Source organism: Haliaeetus leucocephalus, unplaced genomic scaffold (genome assembly GCF_000737465.1).
Source record: "Haliaeetus leucocephalus isolate CR32 unplaced genomic scaffold, Haliaeetus_leucocephalus-4.0 Scaffold536, whole genome shotgun sequence".
Taxonomy (NCBI): domain Eukaryota; kingdom Metazoa; phylum Chordata; class Aves; order Accipitriformes; family Accipitridae; genus Haliaeetus; species Haliaeetus leucocephalus.
The window spans coordinates 6,489,616-6,501,362 of NW_010972972.1; positions in this window are offsets into that span (position 1 = coordinate 6,489,616).

Here is an 11,747-nt window from a genome sequence, read left to right on the forward strand (position 1 = left end):
CCGCCGCCCCCGCCGCGCCGGCACCGCGGCCCGGCCGCCGGGGCCCGCCGCCGCCATCTTCTCACACTTTGAAGGGACAGAACGTTGGGGCGCGCGCGGCCCCGCCCACTACCCACATAATTCATAAGGGGGCACGCCCCCTCCCCCCCCCGCTTGATATTCAGGAGCACCGCGCCCCGTCAGGACACGCGGGCCCCGCCTCCGCGTCGGCCACGCCTCCTTGTTGAATATTCATGACCCGGCTATAAAAGGCGGGGGGGCCGCTTCCTCGTCCACTCAGTAGCTGTGAGGTGTCGGCGGGTGAAGCGGTTGCGCCCCCTCACAGAGGCCGGTCCCGGTGTGAGGGGCTGCGTGGTGGGAGAGTGGCCCCATGAGGAGGGGCACTGGCCCTGAAGGAGGCCCGCGTCCCCTCCATCGCCCCGGGAAGGGCGTAGAGGACGGTGGCTGTGTGCTCCTTCAGCGAACTGCTGTTCTCTAGGCTGTTGGGCCGCCATGGGGAAGATCCTCCGCACTTGGCTGTGTGGGTGCGATCTCTTTTATTTCAGCCTTGCCGGATGCTTCGGTGAAGGGTGTAATCTGGGGTTGGTCCTGCTGGCCTGAGTTTTCACGGAGCTGCTTCAAATCCCTGTGGTTTCTCAGAGGTTTTAAGACCCTCCCTCTGGAATGGGGCCCTGAGCAGCCCCAGAGCGTGTCTGTGGGGCACGCATGGCCCTCTGCCTGCCTCCAGCTGCTTCCAGCCTCCCCTTCAACCGTCTTCCAACAACATGCAGCGGTGGGTCTTTAAAAAGATGCCACAAAATCCCTGTGTACTAACAATCCTTTTCTGTCTCGGTTTGCTGTTACTTGCAGATTTTTTTTCCTTGTACCCACAGCACATGCTCCTCTTTGGATGACTCCTCAGTGCTTCTTGAGCATAGCTTGCCCCGGACACCAACAGGCCAAGCAGTGGAGAACTCCCATTCAGCTTTCTGGCTGGCTGTAAACACCCAGGAGCTCCAGAGATCAGCAGGTTATAAATTGGCAAGGACACAGGGGCCAGTACCACACCAACCCTTTAGTCTAAGCCGTTCTGGGTAATATCTGCTTGTAGGTATTCAGTCAGCGTTTTTGCTCGGTGGCTGCAGCACTCAGTTCCACAGCCATGGGGTTTGGAGGAACCCAAATCCCTGACATGCAGCCTCGGGCTAACCCCTTCTTCCCAGCCTCACAACTGTGTCCAAAAACTTTCAGGTCACCCCTAACCCATCAGTTTCTATTGCTGCGTGAAACGGGGACTTAAAATTAATCTCAATTCTTCCACTTCTGCTAAATAACTCTCTGAGGAGGGGCAAAAGAGGTGGTGGGGCAGGTCCTACTCTTGCCTAATTTAGGGTGTGAGCTCCTGGGAGGTGAGGGGCAGGGAGGTTTAGGAAACCACATCATTGAAACGCTGCACTTTTACACATGGAGCCTGTGAAGCTCTGTTCCTTGTGGATTGTCCAGTGTCTAGTAATGTACCCCATTTAGTGCAAGGCACTAATTTACATTTCTTATACCTAGCTCCCATGTGCACAGAATATTTTGACGTGCAATATCTTTAAGATTTCTATCTTTCCGTCAGGCTAGTTGAAAGGTTCAGCTGATTAAGAAGTCATTAGACCTGCAAGGCCTCCTTGGCCCAAGCTAAGAAACCGGGCTAAAAATCTTAACGAAGGTGTGTTCCTGCCTATGGTGCTGTACGGAGCCTTGCAGCTGAATGGACAGCACTGCTGTACATCTGCTGCTGTCAGCATTTGAAGGTTTAGTGATGCAGAGTTGATTATTTTCATTAACGACATTTAACAAGTACTCCTCAGAGGCTTAATATGAGGAACAGTCATTTTTGAAGGAAGACCGATAGCATTTGGCCTGCAGCATTAAGTGATTAGCAAAAGAGGAGGAGAGCTTCAAAGCTCATGGAACAGGCTGACAATTTAACAAACAGCTTTTACTGAGAGAGAAAGGCTTTAAACTATTTTCCTCCTGAGAGGTGCCACATCCTATGGGGGAGCCTCGGAGGAAGAGATGCAGAATCACATTTAATCTTCATGGGGATTTTTTGGGGAAGGGAGGCTGTGGGAAAGAGGTTGCAAAACAGAGCTGGCATAGCAGAGCATATGCATCCAGAGTGGGGTGGACACGGAAAAGGAAGCAGCGAACAGCCAGGCAAACAGGCTTTGAAAATAAGCAAGACAGTGAGGCGTGGGCACGAGCAGGGGGTCCTGGCTGTCGGCTGGGATGAGCTTGGTGTGTACAGCGAACCCCAGCTCCATGCCTGTGGGGTTATCAGCTGCTTTAGGAGTAGATTCCTGGGATCTGTTTCACAGTGGCTTCCCTTTTCCCCTTCTTCCTCCGGGCAGGGTTTGTAGAGGGACTCTCTTCCAGGAGGGAAGAGATGAGGAGAGGAGCTGTGGCATCCAGATGTACATGCTTTCCTCAGGAATTGGGGGAATGCAAACCTCCCTGCTGCGTTGCTGGTGACAGGGGACTAAGCTAAGTGGCTGATTATTAAAGACAAATGCTATGTGGAGTTTCAGATCCGTGTGATATCACGTCCCGACATTGCCCAAGGGGGTGCAGGACTCATGGAAAATCGGGCTGGCAAGGTCCCCAAGGTGTTATTCAGTCACCCCCTTTCCCTGCAGCGGGATCAACTCAGCCTGAGTCACTCCTGAGCAATGCTTGTTCATCCTGTTCTTAAAGACCTCCGGGACTGGCAACCCACCTCCCCTCAGTGCGGCGACTGGCTGAGCCTATCCCTGTCATCAGAAAAGGTTGGGTTTTTTCCTTTGTTGGACATAAATCTCCCATAATTCTTGTCTTGGTGTCTCTGCTGGCCCCGTTAACCCTCATCCCTTCCTCCTGCCTCAGGCTGGTAACAGAGGAGTCTAGACTAGGAGCTACCTTAGCACAGCCGCTCCCTGAGGCCGGGGTGAGTCAGATCCCAGGGAAGGGCTTTGTGTTACACCCCAAAGCCTGGCTTTCCCTATCCTTCCCTGTGCCAGAAACTGCGGGGGGGAAACAGCCTCCTTATCACTTCCAACCCCAGTCAGGTCTGCCCTCGGCCATCCAGCTCTTTAAGGCCACATCTGTACTAGTCAAGTGAGCACAGGGTGCATCCCCAGTGAATTGTTGGAAAGGTCTTTGGCACAGTTTTGGTCTCGAACAGGCATGATTTTGGGGTTACTGGGGCCACAGCTTATTCTTCAAAAGTGGTTTAGATGTGGCCACTCTGGGAAGGACGAAAGCTCTTAACAGTGTGACTTTAGCCTGGGTAAGGACTGTTTAATTTGTTAGCAGCTGCAGGCTCTGTCTGTAGAGCCACAAATTGCTGTGACATGTACCACAAATGACATGGCACTCTGGGAAGGAGTGGGAGCGGGTGGGTATGCAAGGGTGGCCATGCTGAGCACCTTGCTGCCACTGCCTCCATGCTGTCAAAATCCCACCCGGTGCCTATCTCTGTCTCAGACACCTAAATTGCTTCAAAATCTGGGTTCCTCATGATGAGTCTGAGAGGGATATCTGCTTGGAAAGCCCACCAGCACACCTCCGAGCTGGCCTGGTGTGAGTGAGGCCGCATGCAGGCTCGTGAGGTTGGTTGACGGCTTGTTGGGGTGTTAAATGTGAGGAGTGGGAGATGCACAGCACCGGTGCAGGCAGGAGGCCTGGCCATCTCACCACTGCTGACAGGTACGCTCATCCTCTTCTCAAAGGTCTCCAGCAGTGAGGACCCTGAAGCCTTCCCAAATGACCAGTCCCAATCTTTTAGTATCTCACACTTTTGTCTGAATTTCTCTTATTGAAACTTAAGCCTGGGATTTGCCTGGTCCCTCTGGGATGTCTGCCCCTACCCACCATCCTGTCTGAACAAGTATTTGTTTCTGTTACATATCTTTATGATAAGTAGAAGAAGAAATCTCAAACAACAGTGCAGCTCAGAAAACATGTTTCTTCTCACAGGGCTGCCCCAGCCACAGTCCTGCTTTGAAGCCCCCTGGTTGCTGCCCCTCCACTCTCTGTGCTTTCCAGCCTGGCTGCTTCAGCAGCTTCCCCCAGGACACTGTTTTCTACCAGGTTCTTGTTCAGGTGTGCAAGAACTTCGTTCTTAGCCCTCGGCTTGGCCAGGGTGACTTTATGTGTGGTGGTTTTGTTTTTTTTGTTTTTTTGTTTTTTCCTGGGAAGAACAAAGGTGCATCAAGTCTGTGTGTGGTTTATTTTAAAGTCAAATGGAGCTCTCCTCTTTTTGTGTATTGCCTGACACACAGATGTTAGTAGTGCTTGGGCTGGATGTCACCCTGATAGCGGTTGTACGTAGGACTCTGAGAGCATGACTTGGCTTTCCATGTTTCTACACTCAGGGGCTTGAATCAGCTTGAAGAAATGATTTTTGGGGGGCATTTTTAAGCAAGCCTTAGGTTCAGAATCCCCCTCCCTTCAGAGGATCTTGGTGCTTGCTTTGGCGAAGGAGCTGGTGCAGGGGATTTCTGTCTGCCTGGCTCCATCACATGCTCACCGCACCTCCTTTAAGGCCATCCCTTTCCGAGCGGGGTCAGTGATCATACCAGCACCCCTGGATTATCTGTGTGCAGGGAAGGTGAATCGGAGGAGGCAGAGCCTCTGCACTGGTTGCTATGGAAATCTCTTGTGCTTCTCTTCTGCTTTTCATTTATTTGCTGGGGCACTAAAACAGTCTGTTTTTTCACCATATTTTAGTGTCAGGTCCCTCTCTGATGAAGGCTCTCGTCTACCCTAGACATTGGGTTGGCAGCAGAGAAAATGTGGCTGCAGAGACAGAGGTGAAGCCCCACGCCTTTGGGCCTCCTTGAAACACCCATGGTCGGAGAGAGGAAGGGAAGATCTGTGCCCAAGAAACAGCCTCTAAATGTGTGCCAGGAACTTGCTAGGGGTTATCATTTACTTGCTATATCTCACCCACACTTCTATCTTTAGTTGTTTCTAATTTAGCTGTTGAATGACTAAAATGATATCAGTGCATTGATCCTCGCTGTTGTGGGGATCCACAAAATGCCGGTTGACAAAAAACCTAATCTCCAGGAAAGAAAAAAAAAATTGGAGTGACTTTATTAAGATGAATGATGATGTGAAGGAGGCAGCGGTTTGGTGCTGGGACTGGACTTAATCCAGAAACTTGGGTACCTGTCCTGTCGATGCTGCTGCTAGACAGAGTCAGATGGGGTGCGTTATTCCCACAGTTGCCCAGGCCTCCCACAAAGCTGCCAGCTCCCCAGAATCAGCCTGACTTAGGAGCTGGGGCCTGGGGAGCCCTCAGGGAGGGACAGAGAACATGGGAAGGGGAGACAGTTCCCCACCAAAGCCACTCATGGGACAAGCCGCCGTGCAGAGCTTTAGCTCTCTGCAGAGGTCCTAGCGACAGTGGATTTGGAAGGGGATCTCTGCCAGATATTCCCCCAAATCACGACTGCGCATCCAGCCCAGCCCGGACAGAACTTGGTTTCTGTGTCTCCAGCTTGTCTTTCAACCCAAACCCCTGCAAGGGGCAGAGGTTTTAAACTGAAAGACGGCAGGTTTAGGTTGGACACAAGGAAGAAATTCTTTACAGTGAGGGTGGTGAGGCACTGGCACAGGTTGCCCAGAGAGGTTGTGGCTGCCCCATCCCTGGCAGTGTTCAAGGCCAGGTTGGATGGGGCTTTGGGCAACCTGGTCTAGTGGAAGGTGCCCCTGCCCATGGCAGGGGGTTGGACTAGATGATCTTTAAATGTCTCTTCTAACCCAAACCATTCTGTGATTCTACAACTCGAGATGTGCGGAGCTCAGCGCTGGCCTGCAGAGGGTATCCTAAGCCCGTGCAAGGCTCCAGCCTCGCATCCTGCCACCCCAAGCCAAAACCTCTGCCTTGGTCAGCCTGCCAGGGAACATTTCTCTGCTGCTCACCTCTCCTGAGGAGCTGGCAGGGTCTTGCCAGCACCATTTCTTTTTGTGGTCCTCCCAGTGACGATGCCGGCCCTGGCCAGACACTTGCCATGGGGTGCAGGTGGGGATGTGTCACGGTGGATACAGGAGATATGGACAGGCCCATGGGACTGTGCTCCCCCATTTTTCCTCTCTGTCCTTCTCCTTTGCTTTGCCTGGCCTCTCTTAACCGCTCCCTCTTATTTGGTTGCTGATCTCCATCCCTGGAGGGGAATCTTTTACTGACTGTCCTCCCTATACTGCTGAGTATAGACTATTTATTGTGTGGTAGTTACGGCTGTTTGCATGGGGAACAGACACTCTCAGATGCTGGCAACCCCGAGCTGGCATGTGGTCACCCAGGGTTTGACTGGATCCTGTTCCAACTCCACAAAGCCCTTGGGAACACACTTTGCATTCAAGGTGCTGTAACAAATTATGTTGCCTCCAGCACAAGCCCTGCAGGTCATTAGATCACTGTAGGGTGATAGATGAAAAGGCTGCTCCTCCTTTTCCCCAGAGCATGAGTCAGGAGAGGTAAGGTGATGTCCTCAGGAGAGGTAATGTCCTCTGTAGACAGTCTTTGTAGCTCGAGGTGTGGTATGAGACGTGATAAAGCTCTTGAGTGAGGCTGAGTTTCTCATGTGGTCCATTGGGCAGAGCAATCTCCGGGACTGCTCCACAGTGAATGCTCTGCTTGAATGTCCCCCAAACACAGTTGCCTTCAAGAGACCTTCAGAAAGAGCTCTCGCTGGTGTTAATCACTCATCAGGATGGGAGCAGGAAATCAGATGCTGGGTAAAGTAACGTTTGTATTGGAATTGCAGCCAGAGGCAGCTTCCCTGAGCTGCTGTGTCATGAGGAGGTGCTGGCTGCTTGCAGGTGAGGTGTCTCCTTGCAGCTCCAGGAGACATTCAGTGCTGACTTCTAGCTTGGAGGCACATCTCCTGCCATCACTGAACCAAAGCCAGGCCCTTGGTCGGGGTGGCACAGGAGACAGGCTGCGGAGGAGGCTGCAGCAAGCCCAGCGAGGAGTTCAAGGGTTACACCGTCAGTCGTGACAATGAGGTAGCTTCTCTCCTGTGGTTTCACTGCTCTGAATTGCAGCATTACTCCACCACTGGTTTAATGCAGGAGAAGGAACAGCATAAAACCAGGCCAAGGCTCAGCCTGAAGGATCCTTGCCAGCTCTCCTCTTCCCACCCCAATCAGAACTGCAGAGCCAGCGGTGAGAGGAGCTCCTGGGGCATTGTGCAGGGAAGCAAGATTGACTCTGCAAAGCTGCAGAGAGAGATGTTTTGCCTCCCCATCCAGCTGTCCATCTCTGCATGGTGCCCTGAGGGACCAGCAGAGAATGGAGCCACCCAAGCCACCAGCCCCAATTATCCAAATGTCCCTCTCTACCTCCTGGTGGCTTTTGTGCCTGCAGGGAGGAGGGCTGTTGAGCAGGATGGGCCAGGAGTGGGAGTCTTACAGTCCTGCTCAACCCATGTGTGGGCTCAAGGCTTTGAAGGGTGGAGGAGACTGACTTCTCTGTGGTGGCCGCTTTTGGATATGGAGAAGAATTCATAGCTGCTGCCTGCTGGAAAGGCCAAAAAGAGAGACAAATAGGAAAAAGTCCAATAGAAAGCATTTCCAGGGTATCCAGCTTGTGGCTGATGCTCTCCTAGCAGGACAACATCCTTCTGCAGAGAGAGAGCACAATGGTGGTGCAACATAGAAGTGACAAAGGTGAGAAGAGCCCTCCTTAAGGAGGGCAGAGGGAAGGAGGGATAAAGCCCACTGAAACAAGGTGGTGTGGGAAAGCAGATGGAGGGGATCAGTCGGGGCTGTGCCTCAGTCCTGTTTGAACTCTGCAGCAGGACTCAGGCCGGGCTGCCAGTGTCGGTGGCATGTCTTCTGCTCTTTGGGGACTTTGAAGATATGAGTTGTGCCCTCCTGGGAGGCTGGGCTGGAGCCAGCAGCTGGGGAGGTACTGTGAGCTTGTGTGTCTCTGCACAAGTGGCATGAACCCGCTTTGAAATCCCCAGGTGAGGAGAGAAAACCCACGAAGCTCCAAGCATAGGATGGGAGTTTTGTGAAGTTGCAGCACAAAGAAAATTTGGGTTTTGCTCAATTTAGCCATACACTGTGGACTATGGTGGAGAGGCGTCATCCCATTTCATGTCCGTCTCATTGGGATGGGAGGGCTCCATCTCCACTGACTCTAGCCTGGGCCTCTGGCATGCTGATGCAGGATGCATCGAGTCCTCCTTGAAAGCATGCCAAAAATAAAGGACATGGTCACTAATCATCAACGGGGATGGAGGAAGACTATGGATTTACAGCAGGAATCTTGCCTCTGCTTTGAGCAACCCCAAATTCATGTGCCAGCACATCTGTCCTCCTGCCAGCTTCAGTTCCCATGAGGCTGTGATGGTTTTGTTCAGGGTCTCATGCCACAGCCCGTGTTTGAAAGAAAAAAAAAAAAGCAGAATCCACTCATGGGAGGTGATTTTACCCGCTTGATGAAAGGATGTTGGTGCCAGCTTGGATTGTGTAGCTGGCTGAGGGTTGGTGGGGTTGGCTGGCTGCGGGGCTTGAACGAGGACTGTGTTTTTCACTGTGGGATGACTGATAATCAGGATTTACTGCTGCATTCCCTGGGACAGGCAGCCTTCATGCTGGGGCAGAAGAAACCACATCAGGCTACGTGTTTTTGCAGCCCGGTGTCAAGTGAGGCAGCAGCTCCTCTGTCCCCAGGACAGGACTCACTCTTGCAGCCGGATTTCTTTAGTCCGGCTTGCAACAGTTCACAGTCCTGCAGGTTTCCAGCTCCATCACCTGCAGCTGGCAGCCCTCGCATGTGCATTTCTCCTGGCCCCCAGATGCGCGCCGGATCAAGCGTCAGGGATATTGGGCTACAAACTTCCAGGGAAAAGTACAGTGTGCAGCCAGCTCCTCCAGCCTGCAGTCTGGCCAGCTCACGATCCTGCCACGAGGCTTGCGTGGTGGGGGATGTTATTGGAGCCCATGCTGTTTATTCAGTAGTTTGTAGGAGAATCTCAGTTTTCATTAAAAAAAAATTAAAAAAAGGAATCATCTCCTCTTCTCAGTTGCCCAGAAAACATGAAGCAAGTTTGACCTAAAGGCTCAGGAACCAGAAGGCAAATAAAAAGGACCCAAGTTTTATTATTTGCAAGCCAATCCCATGGTTTTTGGAGCCTGATTCATGATCACAGATGGATTGATGTTGGCAGTATCGAACTGTCAGCCAAATCCCTTCGCAGATGATGATAAAGAGCCTCATTTTTGCCAAAGGGTGAATATATTCTTTATGAGATGCAACAGAGATGTAACACAGCACCTTGCTCCTGACAACGCTGGCCTTTATTTCCTGGGTCTGCGCTTAGGACATGGCTGAACTTTCCCATAAGTTTTAGCCCTGATGTGGGGCCAGGATCTACAGCCCTGAGTTCAGCTGTTGCTGTTACAGCAGAAACGCAAAATGACTTCATTGACTTGGGCTTCACGTCCCCATTTTTCTAAGCATTTTCATGACTTGCCCGCAGATCTATGCTACAAATGGGCTTTTCAAGTCTGCCCTGTTCAAGGGAAGAGCTGGGAGAGGAGGTACTGGCTGTTCCTGGTAGGAGCTGGAAGGAGCCTGCTGTTTACCCAAACCCCTTTAATATCTTTATCAAGGCATGAGAAGAAAATAGAGGAGCATTGCTAGCAAAATCTGCAGGGAGTTGGAAATGAATGGAGCAGTGAAAGAAGGGAAGCTGCGTTAGATGGTGAGAAGCTGGGACCATAAGGTAAATTGAAACTGGCCGGTGTGAATCTGCTCTGCATGGAGGCATGGAGCTGTCAGCACACCGATAACACAGTGGGGACTGTAAGTTGGGGAAAAAATGCAGGTCCTCCAACCACAGCATGGGTCATCCCTGTCCCAGACCTACATGGAGGCTGCAGGGGTGCCAACCCATTGCTCAGAGGAGAAGTGGGCAGCGTGGGCCATCCCAGGCTTTGGGTTGCTCTGACACATCAGATATTGTAATCCACAAGGCATGTTGCTGCCTTCTGTAAAAAACAGCTTTGTAGTTTGTCTTGAAGGTGTGTGGTCATGTCAGGATTGCTCTGGTTAGCCCTGAAATGCAACAGCAACGGTACTGCTTGTGCTTTCTGTAGACGGTGGGTGCCAGATGATGTGCAGAGCAGCCCTGGGTTATGGGCTCTTACGTTCCCCTGTAGTGACTTGGTCCTTCTGCAGAGTCATGCTCACAATTCCCAGGGGAGGGCACCAAGCAGTAAAATTCTTTTTAGAGCTTGTAAACAAGTAGACCTGTGAGGATCCCTGCAGATGACCCAGCTCTGTCTCCTGCTCTGCGCACAGGGCTGTGCTCCTTGAGGATCACAGATATTCCTGTACCAGAGAGCCAAGGAGGGGTGAGGACTTGTCTGCACTTGCTAGCCATGGTTTGGTGATTGCCACCTTCTTCCTGAAAGATGTGTCCAGCCCACACGGGTTCAGAAATGCATCTTGACTTCTTGTGCTCAGGCTCAGCAGCTTAAAGAGAAAATAACAAAGATGATTTCAACTGTTGTTAAACCAGGTTTTTTATTACAAAGGAGATTTTCCCCTCTCATATCCAGCTCCAGGAACAGGCACCTGCAGATGTGGTTTGGTACAGGGGGATGTGTCTGGCTCCTGGGGCAGGGCTAGGGCCAGACGGAAAGAAGAGATGGATGGAAAGAAGAGGTTTTGCTGCAGAAATTCCCCTTGACTGCTCTCCTCTCCAAGCCAAATGAGACACGTGGCTGGTGTGACTGGGATTATGGGTTTGGGGATCCCTTGGAGCTGTTGACAGACTGGGGGCTTGGTGCCACTCTCAAGTGGGTTGGCATCGGGCACAAAGGTCTCACACCCTGAAAAGCCTGATCTCAAGCCTGAATTAATGGAGGAAAATAAAGAATAACTTGGCTGATGGAGATCTTCTCTGGTCAGCTGGTGCCAAAGCGATCGCAGGTGATGACAGTCTCTCCCTGGCCAGTGGTGCGAGGAAATTGAAGAGATGAGGGGAAGAGAGAGAGACCCTGTGGTGTAGAGGTGAAGCCATTTGCAAAGGAGAAGTCCAGGGCTCCTGCGAGGTCTGGGACATCCATCCAAGCCTGCCCAATGGGGGAACATGGGCATGAAGGTGTTCAGCACTGTGTTAAAGCCTGTATTTCTTGTGCTAATAAAGTGTCTTGCTCTAAGCACCCCTGGAAGTATGAGTTGTGAAGGTGGAGCAGGGGAAATGGGTAAAAAAACCGTGCCAGATCTGGCCTTAGGGGTCTAAGGAAACTGCAGGAACTCATCTCCATGATAAACTGGTGGCCCTGGGTTATTCTGGCCATGGGAAGCAGCGCTGCTGAGTGGACACGGCTGCTCAGGGAGGATCCAGTGCCGCCCAACTTCTCCACGAGGGTCCTGGAAGCAGAAAGCGGGGCCCCACAGGCAGGCAGAGCAGGGCTGGCAGCCAGAGCTGGACCACTTCATGCAGGATTTGGGGAGCAGTGGGGACAGGGTCGACGTGTCTGGAAGCGAGGTGGCTTCTCCAGGGGTGACTGCGTGACCGGTGGCTTTCAAACCGATGGTGTTTCATGCCCAGCAGCTCTATGCTGTGCAGACGAAGGGTGGCTGAGGTGCGAGCGCTGCTCTCTCTGCTCTGCTGGGGGTGATGGAAGGGAAGATTTGGGATTGTGGTTTGGGGCCGGGGGGGGTGTGTGTGTTCCTGCAGGCAGGGGCTACGCTGGTCATTTAAGATGGCTTT